General features: G+C 38.3%; 1 long non-coding RNA gene across 1 annotated transcript in view; it reads left to right on the forward strand.

The window, feature by feature from the left end:
- The window catches only part of LOC144291485 (uncharacterized), a 69,021-nt gene extending 59,263 nt beyond the window's left edge, over positions 1-9,758 (forward strand). Inside the window, exon 4 of the long non-coding RNA XR_013358766.1 lies at positions 9,691-9,758. This is a non-coding gene — a long non-coding RNA (uncharacterized LOC144291485). The remainder of the gene's footprint in view (positions 1-9,690) is intronic.
- The last annotated feature ends 651 nt before the right edge of the window (positions 9,759-10,409 follow it).

Consider the following 10,409-nt stretch of genomic DNA (forward strand, 5'->3'; position numbering starts at 1 on the left):
CTTGATCCCAGGACTCCAGGATCATGCCCCAGGCCAAAGGCAGGCACTAAACCACTGAGCCACCCAGGGATCCCCTCTTTTATAATTATTTGTATTTCTGTTGTATTGGTGTAATCTCTCCCAATTCATTCATTGTTTTATTTATTTGGAACCTTTCTCTTTTCTTTTTGATACGTCTTGTAGGGGTTTAATCAGTTTAGCAGCTACCTCTTTGACCTTGTCCATAGCTACTTCTTACTAGACACATCTCCTGAGGCAAGGAAAACAAAAGCAAAAGTGAACTATTGGGACTTCATCAAGAGAAAAAACTCTGCACAGCAAAGAAAACAATCAACAAAGTGAAGAGGAAGCATTTGGAGTGGGAGAAGATATTTGCAATTGAGATACATGATAAAGGGTTAATAATCAAAATCTAAGAAGAACTTATCAAACTCAGCACTCAAAAAATAAATCATCCAGTTAATAAATGGGCAGAAGACATGAATAAACATATTTCTAAGGAAGACATCTAGATGGCCAACAGACACTCAACATCAGGGAAATACAAATCGAAACCATGATGAGATACCACTTCACACCTGTCACAATGGCTAAGATTAACAACATAGGAAAAAACAGATGTTGGCAAAGATGCAGAGAAAGAGGACCCCTCTTAAACTGTTGGTGTGAATGCAAGCTGGTGCAGCCACTGTGAAAAACAGTATGAGGGTTCCTCAAAAAGTTAAAAATAGAACTACCCTATGATCTAGCAATTGTGCTATTAAGTACTTACCCAAAGGATGCAAAAATATTGATTTGAAGGGACACATGCACCCTGAAGTTTATAGCAGCATGATCGATAATAGCCAAATAATGGAAAGAGCTCAAATGTCCATTGACTGATACAATGGATAAAGGAGTTGTGGAAATATATACAGTGGAATATTATTCAGCCATGAAAAACAAAGCAATCTTGCCATTTGTCACAATGTGGGTGGAGCTAGAGAGTATTATGCTAAGTGACGTAAGACAGATAGAGAAAGACAAATGCCATATGATTTCAGCCATATGTGGAATTTTGGATGTAAACAGATGAACATAGGGGAAGAAAAAAAAGAAAAAAGATAGGGAAGCAAACCATAAAAGACCCTTAGCTATAGAGAACAAACTGATAATTATACGAGATTGAATGCATTCAGGGTGGTATGGCTGTAGACTGAACAAACTGATAATCAATGGAAGAGCAGTGGATGGGTGATGGGTATTAAGGAGAGCACTTGTGCTGAGAACTGAGTGTTTTTTTTTTAATTTAATTTGCAAATGTCTTTTTAATTTGCCAACATACAACATAACACTCAGTGCTCATCCCATCAAGTGCCCTCCTTAGTACCCATCACCCAGTGACCCCATCTACCCCCCTCCTCCCCTTCTGCAACACTTTGTTTCCCAGAGTTAGGAGTCTCTCATGGTTTGTCTTCCTAGTTTTTCCCCACTCAGTTTCCCTCGTTTCCCTTGTAGTCCCTTTACTATTTCTATATTCCACATAAGAGTGAAACCATATGATGATTGTCCTTCTCTGGTTAACTAATTTCACTCAGCCTAATACCCTCCAGTTCCATCCACATCAAAGTAAATGGTGGATATTTGTCCTTTCTGATGACTGAGTAATATTCCAGTTTATCTACAGACCACATCTTCTTTATCCATTCATCTGTCAAAGGACATCATCGCTCCTTCCACAGTTTGGCTATTATGGACACTGCTGCTATGAACTTTGGGCTGCAGGTGTCCCGTTGTTTCACTACATCTGTATCTTTGGGGTAAATCCCCAGCAGTGCAGTTGCTGGGCCATAGGGTACTCCATTTTTAACTTCTTTAGGAACCTCCACACAGTTTTCCAGAGTGGCTGCACCAGTTTGCATTCCCACCAACAGTGTAAGAGGGCTCCTCTTTCTCCACATCCTCGCCAACATGTGTTGTTTCCTGTCTTGTTAATTTTCACCATTCTCATTCGTGAAGTGGTATCTCATTGTGATTTTGTTTTGTATTTCCCTGATGGCAAGGGATGTAGAGCATGTTTTTCAAGGGCTTGTTGGCCTTGTGTATGTCTTCTTTGGAGAAATGTCTGTTGATGTCTACTGCCTGTTTCATGACTGGATTGTTTGTTTCTTGGGTGTTGAGTTTGATAAGTTCTTTGTAGATCTTGGATATTAGCCCTTTATCTATATGTCATTTGCAAATATCTTCTCCCATTCTGTAGGTTGTCTTTTAGTTTTGTTGACTGTTTGCTTCATTGTGCAGAAGCTTTTTATTTTGAGGAAGTCCGAATAGTTCATTATTGCTTTTGTTTCCCTTGCTGTCATGTCTATAGAAGAATCCCTAGAAGAATTTTCTGTGGCTAAGTTCAAGAAGGTTGTTGCCTGTGTTCTCTAGTATTTTGATGGATTCTTGTCTCACATTTATATCTTTCAACTATTTTGAGTTTATCTTTGTGTCTGGTGTAAGAGAATGGTCTAGTGTCATTCTTCTGCATGTGGCTGTCCAATTTTCCCAACACCATTTATTGAAGAGATTTTCCTTTTTTTTTTTTCCCAGTGGATATTCTTTCCTGCTTTGTTGAAGATGAGTTGACCATAGAGTTGTGGGTCTATTTCTGGGTCCTCTGTTCTATTCCATCAATCTATGTATCTGTTTTTGTGCCAGTACCACACTCTCTTGATGATGACAATTTTGTAATACAGCTTGAAGTCAGGCATTGTGATGCCCCTGCTTTGGTTTTCTTTTTCAACATTCCTGTGCCTATTCAGGGCCCTTTCTGGTTCCATAGAAATCTTAAGATTATTTGATCCAACTCTGTGAAGAAAGTCCATGGTATTTTGATAGGAATTGCATTGAACATGTAAAGTTCTCTGGGTAGCATAGACATTTTCACAATGTTTATTCTTCCAATGGAAGTATAAACATTCTTCCATTGGAATGTCTTTCCATCTCTTTATATCTTCCACAATTTCTTTCAGAAGTGTTCTGTAGTTTTTGGAGTATAGTTCCTTTACCTCTTTGGTTAAGTTTATTGCTAGATATCTTATAGTTTTGGGTGCAAATGTAAGTGGGATTGATTCCTTCATTTCTCTTTCTTCAGTCTCATTATAGTATATAGAAATGCCACAATTTCTGTGTATTGATTTTGTATCCTGCCACATTGCTGACTAGCAATGAGTTCTAGCAACTTTGGGGTGGAGTCTTGTTGGGTTTTCTACACACAGGATCATGTCATCTGTGAAGAGGGAGGGTTTGACTTCTTCTTTGCCAATTTGAATGCCTTTTATTTCATTTTTTGTTGTCTGATTGCTGAAGGTAGGACTTCTAGTACTACATTGAATAACAATGGTGAGAGTGGACATCCCTGATGTGTTCCTGATCTTAGGGGAAAAGCTCTCAGTTTTTCCTCATTGAGAATGATATTCGCTGTGGGCTTTTCATACATGGCTTTTATGATATTGAGGAATGTTCCCTTTATCCCTACACTGTGAAGAATATTAATTAGGAATGGATGCTGTATTTTGTCAAATAATTTCTCTGCAACTATTGAGAGGATCATGTGGTTCTTGTCTTTTCTTTTATTGATGTGATCTATCATGTTGATTGTTTTACAAATATTGAACCACCCTTTTACCGGGGATAAATCCCAATTGGTTGTGGTGAATTATCCTCTTAATGTACTGTTGGATCCTATTGGCTAATATCTTGGTGAGAAGTTTTTCATCCATGTTCATCAGGGATATTAGTCTGTAATTCTCCTTTTTGGAGGGGTCTTTGTCTGGTTTTGGGATCAAGGTAATGCTGGCCTCATAGAATGAGTTTGGAGGTATTCCCTTCATTTCTATTCTTTGAAATAGCTTTAGTAGAATAGGTGTTATTTCTTCCTTAAATGTTTGATAGAAACATTTGCTCTAGGAATCCATTGGACCCTGGGCTTTTGTGTCTTGGGAAGCTTTTGATGACTGCTTCAATTTCTTCACTGGTTATTGGCCTGTTCAGGTTTTCTATTTCTTTGTGTTTCAGTTTTGGTAATTTGTATGTTTCCAGAAATGCATCCATTTCTTCCAGATTGCCTAATTTGTTGGCATATAGTTGCTCATAATACATTTTAAAAATCGTTTGTATTTCCTTGGTATTGGTTGTGATCTCTCCTCTTTTGTTCGTGATTTTATTAATTTGAGTCCTTTCTCTTCTTTTTAATAAGACTGGCTAGGGGTTTATTTATCTTAATTCTTTCAAAGAACCAGCTTTGGGTTTCTTTGATCTCCTCTATAGCTCTTCTGGTCTGTATTTCATTGAGTTCCACTCTAATCTTTATTATCTTTCTTTGCTCCTTGGTTTAGGCTTTATTTGCTGTTCTTTCTCCAATTCCTTTAGGTGCAAGGTTAGCTTATGTATTTGAGTTCTTCCCAATTTTTTGAGGAAGGCTTGTATTGCGATATATTTCCCTCTTAGGACTACTTTTGCTGTATACTGATGATTTTGAACAGTTGTACTCTCATTTTTATTAGTTTCCATGAATCTTTTCAATTCTTCTCTAATTTCCTGGTTGATTTACTCATCTTTTAGTAGGACGTTCTTTAACCTCTGTGTGTTTGATTGTCTTCCAAATTTCTTCTTCTGAATGAGCTCTAGTTTCAAAACATTGTGGTCTGAAAATATGCAGGGGACAATCCCAATCTTTTGGTATCAGTTGAGACCTGATTTATGACCCAGTATGTAGTCTATTCTGGAGAAAGTTTCATGTGCACTTGAGAAGAATGTGTATTCAGTTGCATTTGGATGGAATGTCCTATATGTATCTGTGATATCCATTTGGTCCAGTGTATCATTCAAGGCCCTTGTTTCTTTCATGATATTTTTCTTAGAATATCTGTCTTTTGCTGAAAGTGCTGTGTTGAAGTCTCTTACTATTAGTGTATTATTATCTAAGTATCTCTTTGGTTATTAGTTGATTGATATACTTGGCGGCTCCCATATCAAGGGCATAAATATTTATAATTGTCAAGTCTTCTTATTGGATGACCACTTAAGTATTACAGTCTTTGGTATAAAATCTAATTTATTTGATATGAGGATTATTACCACAGCTTTCTTTTGAGGACAGTTTGAAAAGTAAATGGTTCTCCACCCCCTCATTTTCAGTCTGGAGGTGTTCTTAGGTCTAAAATGAGCCTCTTATAGACAGCATATAGATGGGTCTTGCTTTTTCATCCAGTACGATAAAACCAGACCCTGTGTTTTTTGATGGGATCATTTAGCCCATTCACATTCAGAGTAACTATTGAAAGATATGAATTAAGTGTCATAGTATTACCTATACAATGCCTGTTTCTGCTTATTGTTTCTTCCTCTTTCTCTTACAGGGTCCCCCTTATTATTTCTTGCAGAGCTGGTTTGATGGTCACATATCAGTTTCTGTCTATCCTGGAAGCTCTTTATCTCCCTGTCTATTCTGAATGAGAGCCTTGCTGGATAAAGTATTCTTGGCTTCATGTTTTTCTCATTTAGTACCCTGATATATCACTCCAGCCCTTTCTGGCCTGCCAGGTCTCTGTGGAGAGGTCTGCTGTTAATCTGATATTTCTCTCCATATAAGTTAAGAATCCCTTTCCAAGCTGCTTTTATAATTTTCTATTTATCTGTGAAATTAGCAAGTTTCACTATCATATGTAAGGGTGTTGATTGGTTTTTGTTGAATTGGGGGGAAGGGTCCTCTCTATCACTTGGTTCTGAATGCCTGTTTCCTTCCCCAGGTTAGGGAAGTTCTCAGGTGTGATTTGTTCAAATATACTTTGTGATCCTCTCTCTCTTTCCACTTTTTTTGGAATCCCAATAAGCCAAATATTATTCCTTCTCAAGCTATTATTTATTTTTCTAAGTCTTTCCTCTTGGGTTCTTAATTGTTTTTCTCTTTTTTTTCCTTCCTTTCCAACCACTTGTCTTCTATGTCACTCACTCTTCCACCTCATTAACCCTAGCAGTTAGAGCAACCAGTTTAGACTGCACCTCAGTTAAAGTATTTTTAATTTTAGCCTGATTAAATCTCAATTCTGCAGTAAGAGAATCTCTAGGGTCCCTTTTGCTTTTTTCCAGAGCCACAAGTAATTTTACAATTGTACTTCTGAATTGTATCTCGGCATGGTACTTAAATCCATATCTAGCATGTCTATGGCAGAGTGTATTATTTCTGGTTCTTTCTTTTGTTGTGAATTCTTCTTTCTATTCATTTTATCCAGTGCAGGAGGACTGTATGAGTGAGCAGAGTCAAAAATATCAACCACGACCTAAGTAAAATACACCATAGACAATTCTGAAGAGATCAGAGACCAGAAAATAAAAGAAAAAGAAAACCAGAACAAAATGAAACAAAAGGGCCATGAAAGTGAAAAACAAATTAAAAAAAATAGTAATAATTTACAAAAAAGGTAGGGAGGAAGTAGTGGTGGAGAGAGAATATAGTCTCACCAAGTGGACCTAGAAGTTGATTTTCTTGGCTCTAGGTGTATTTTGTTCTGTATGTCAGAAGATGTTAAAATCTGAGTTTATTTAAACCAGCAAAACTTACATAGAGACCCAATATCAACCACAATAACAAAAACAAGATAAAAGAGGGGGTAAGAATGGGAAGGAATAGAGAATATAATCTCACAGAATGAACCAACACGGTTCCCCTTGGTCCTGGGTGTATTTTGGTCCGTGTGTTAGAAGGTACTAATGTCCACCATTATAAAACAAAACAAGACAGAAAAAACAAACAAAACAAAAAACCCATGACTTATAGAACAACCAAAATTAAATTGAATATGTTGCAAGGAATCCAAAAATGAAGAATATATTTAAGACATATAATTGTAGAAATATGAAAGTGTAAAAGGAAAAAACTTAAAATGAAGAGTTGGTAAAATACTGTAGTTAAGTCAGGAAAAGAGAAAAAATATTGGAAATTTTTAACCTGAAAGATAATTGTAAGGAAAAAACCTTTGAGTTCTATATACTCTTTTCCCTCAGTCCCTGAGCTTTCCAGTGCTGGTTGGTCAGTAAACTTGCTCTTCCCTTGTTCTTCCAGCAATTCTTCTGGAGGAGGGGCCTGCTATGCTGATGCTCATGTGTGTGTGCCTGGATGGAGATGCCCTTCCCCTTGCCAGGTGGCCTGGCTCAGTGTGAGCTGTCTACCCTGTGAGGCCTTTGTTCCTAGAGGCCACACCTCTCCCAGGTGAAAGGTGAAAATTAAAAAAAAAAATAATAATTTAAAAAATGGCAGTGGCCAGATCTCCAGCCCTGGAGCCAAGAGCTCCCTGAGACTATGGAACTACAGTCTCCCAGCACACAGTGGCCTAGATGCTCCTGGGTGCAGGTGTGGGGGCACTGATCTGCACAAATTGAAGGGCACCCAGCAACAGGACAGTTCTCACTGTCCTCTGCCCTCTCTGGTTCCTTCTGTCCCTGGGGGAATGGAGGATAGCCAGCTTTATCTGCTGGGATTCCTTTGGATCAAGGGCCCTATACCACTGGACCCACGCTCCCAGGGTTCACCTGTCCGAAGCGAACAGAGGACAGCCTGCCTCCATCTATTGCCAGGCTCTAGGGTAACGAGAGTCCTGGTGTGGGCCTGTGCCCCTGGCCTGCTTCTCCCAGATGCCCCAGGAGGGTTGCAGTGTTCCAGTCCTTTACTGTGATCCAACCGCAGTTTGTGGTGAGCTTTCTCCTGGGTGCTCCTATACTTATGTGTCTCCTGGAATTTTGAGACTTCACTGCCCCTCCTGTGAGTCTGCCCTATTTCCTCACTGAGCACTTTTCAGTCAGGGAAGAATCAGGCGCAGATTTCTCAAGTTCCCCATTGTCTGCTCCACCGTTTTCCTGTCACGGCTTTCCATGGCTCCCCTCCCCTGCCTTTCCTCTTATCCGCCTTCCTACCTTGTCAGAAGCAATCACTTTTCTCTCTGTAACATTCCAGCTGTTCTCTCTTTATATCTCAGGTTGAATCCATGGTGTTCAGGATGACTTGAAAGTTATCTAGGTGAGTTTGGGGGACCAGATGACTCAAGGACCCCTACTCTTCCACCATCTTGCCTCCTCTCTCAGCACTGGGTATTTTATGAAAGTGGTAAATCACTAAATTCTGCTTCTGAAACCAGTATTATACTATACATTAACTAGAATTTAAATAATTTGAAACCAAAAAAATAAAGGAAAAGCATGGAGAATTAAAAAAAATAAAAATAAATAAAAAATAAAATGACCATACCTTTGGAACAATATATTTTGGAAACAGTGTGATGGTCGTACAGCATTGTAAATGTAATTAGTGCTACTGAATTATACACTTCAAAGTGGTTAGTAGAAATTACATATTTCGGGTTAGATATATATTTTACCACAATAAAAAATGATCATTTAAAGAAACAAATAACTAACTAAAAAAGAAAATGGCTTATTTTCTTCTTCTGCTAGAAGACCTGGGAGAGGTTTCTCCAACATTTACTGTGGGAATCTGGTCAGGCTATGGGAGGTAAATCTCACAATATTGTGGAACACCTTTATGACTCCCCCTGGAATTTTAACTTCCGGAGTTGTCTGCACTGAGCCTCTAGTAATTCAGCTAGTAATTCAGTTTTTCTTACCTGGCACTGGGTTCTTGTAGCAGTTGTAACATGTGAGTCTTTGCTCTGGTAAGCTAAGCTCATTTTGCTTGTTTGTCTCTCTGATTTGGGGGCCAGCAGTTTGCCCTGTGTCCTCCCCTTTACTATGGATCCAAGAAGAGGTGTCAGTTTTTAAGTCTGTTTAGCATTTTACTTATTAGGATGGACTGGTTACTTTCAACCTCCCTACATATGGAAATAGAAGCTGGGACCCTCTTGTACTGCATTTGTCAGTTTTAATATGAAGCTTATGATAATAAAATAGCTAGTATTTTCTTTTTAATTTTTTCATATATTATGGTAATGTACAAAATTATATTCACATGTATGTATTTATGAATATGTGTCTGTCTGAATTTAACAGTTGTGAAACCAATCCCCAAACCTATGGATAATTGATTTAGCACTGTTTAAAAATAGAATATAGGTTTCTGTTGATTTGAAATGTTATCTTTTTTTGTCATATATCAATGATATATATTTTTGTGTGTTTTTGTTTCATTGATCATCTTTCATTGATAGCATACTCTCTTAATAATTATAGGGTTATAAAAATTCCTGTTTATTTAAAGACTAAGACCTTGTCCCACTATAGTATTATAGTGTTTTTTCCTGACTGCCTAGAACCAAAAAATAAATAAATAAATAAAATAAAATAAAAAAGGACTCAGAACAATCCGTAGACTCCCACAAGAAGGACATAGCCTGTACAAGATGTATAGTTTCGATAAGTAATGAAAAAGTAAGTGTCTCTCAGAGGGAAGATTCTGATATCTGAGAGAACAATGAACCAGGAAGTTCTCTGGTCAGGAATGTGGGTCTAATAAAGGAACTTTCTCCACAGCAGTTCAGAAGGAGTGCATTTAAGGAGGAGGTGCCTTACAGGGCCTACCTTGCAGTATTGTTTATTATGAGCAGCTGTTTTCTCTCCTTTTCCAAAATGTAAGTTTTCTACTGTGGTTGTATTGTTGTTCTACCCCTGATAACATACACAGGTCTGATCTTTTGTCCTTTATGTCATACTTTGTAGGACTACAACTGGATCCAGCCACGATGGAGAGAACTACTCAATATCCAGAGATTGAATTTTCAATGATCTATGGTAAGTGGATAAAACTTTGGAGTGCCCCCTTGGGGAAAGAGTGAGTCTACATGGATATGTATCAACAGAAAGGTGGTTTGTAGAGAATGTACTAGCTGCTCAAAAATGCACTTGTTCTCCACCTCTTGATCCTGGAAGCAAAGGTTTCTTACCTCTTGTTCTTTTGTGTGGGAATTTCCTGAGTTCTAGCCAATGCAGTGTGAACACAGTTGACATTTCCAGTCTTGACCCATTAAAAATTCCCGTGTATGCTCCTTTAAGCTCTATTTGTTTTCTATTTGGAATTTGGAATGGAGCACTGCCAAAGAGGCCTTGGATTGGCATAAGGTGAAGATGGCAGAAAGCCCGTTGGCCATTTGGAGGAGGATTGCTATACTGACCTGTTTACTCTTTTGAGCAAAAAATAAGCTCTAATACATTTGTAGTATATCCTAGGACAGATATAATGAAGCACCATAGATAAGTTGGCTTATAAACAGACATGTTTCCCACAGTTCTAGAGACTGGGAGTCTGAGATTGTAATGCCAGCATGACTGAGGCCAGGGGAAGGCCCTCTTCCAGGTCGTAGATAACTGACTTCTCTTTGTATCCTCCTGTGGCAGAAAGTGAGCAAGCTAGCTCTCTGGTCCTTTTCTATGAGGGAAAT

The sequence above is a fragment of the Canis aureus genome, chromosome 20 (assembly GCF_053574225.1).
Source record: "Canis aureus isolate CA01 chromosome 20, VMU_Caureus_v.1.0, whole genome shotgun sequence".
In the NCBI taxonomy this organism is placed as follows: domain Eukaryota; kingdom Metazoa; phylum Chordata; class Mammalia; order Carnivora; family Canidae; genus Canis; species Canis aureus.